The sequence below is a fragment of the Euprymna scolopes genome, chromosome 33 (genome assembly GCF_053919585.1).
Source record: "Euprymna scolopes isolate OS-2025 chromosome 33, ASM5391958v1, whole genome shotgun sequence".
Lineage (NCBI taxonomy): Eukaryota > Metazoa > Mollusca > Cephalopoda > Sepiida > Sepiolidae > Euprymna > Euprymna scolopes.
Genome location: NC_136514.1, coordinates 29327047 through 29327786, shown reverse-complemented (window position 1 = coordinate 29327786; position 740 = coordinate 29327047).

Genomic DNA, 740 nt, shown 5'->3' with positions numbered 1-740 from the left:
CAGACAGACAGACACATACATCTACTGTTATATATTTATATAGATAAGCAAATCTTTTTTTAGTGAAAGATCCAGGTCATCCGTCCACATAACAATATACCAATGTCGGCGTGTACCAGGAATCAATACTTGAACATATTTCTGATCGGTTAGAGTCAGTTAACGTGGTTCCTAACTTCCGGCGTAACGCTACTAGAAGCGGTAACAAGACAAATCAGTCCCTTCATTTTTATTGTTCTTCAGTATTTCTATTGTGAAACGAAAAGGATATTATTGAAAAGTATATAATAAAAGTTAATAAAATGATACAGATAAAAATAATACAGTTAGTCTTTGTTTACACTTTTAATAACAAATTTTTTTTTAAGCTTTTATTTTATTTGAAATTTTATAAAAAAATATGTTTATGAAATTATAAAAATAAATTTTTTTTTCAAATGTTAAAAATAAGTTTTTTTTTATTCAATTTATATAATAAACATATATTTATGAAAGTATGAAAATAAAATTATTGAAATCAAAATAAAAAAATTTCAAACATCATAAAAAACGTATTCAATACATAATATTCCCCAAATAGTTTTTTTTTAAATACTTTCAAAAGTGCTTTCAATAATATCTTTGAAAAAGAGCGCAAAAAGTTGTTTCAATAATTCGTAAAAAAAAACAAAAAAAACAAAACTAATTTCAATGATTCTTAATTAAAAACTTTTCAATGATTATTAAATAAAAAAAGAAAG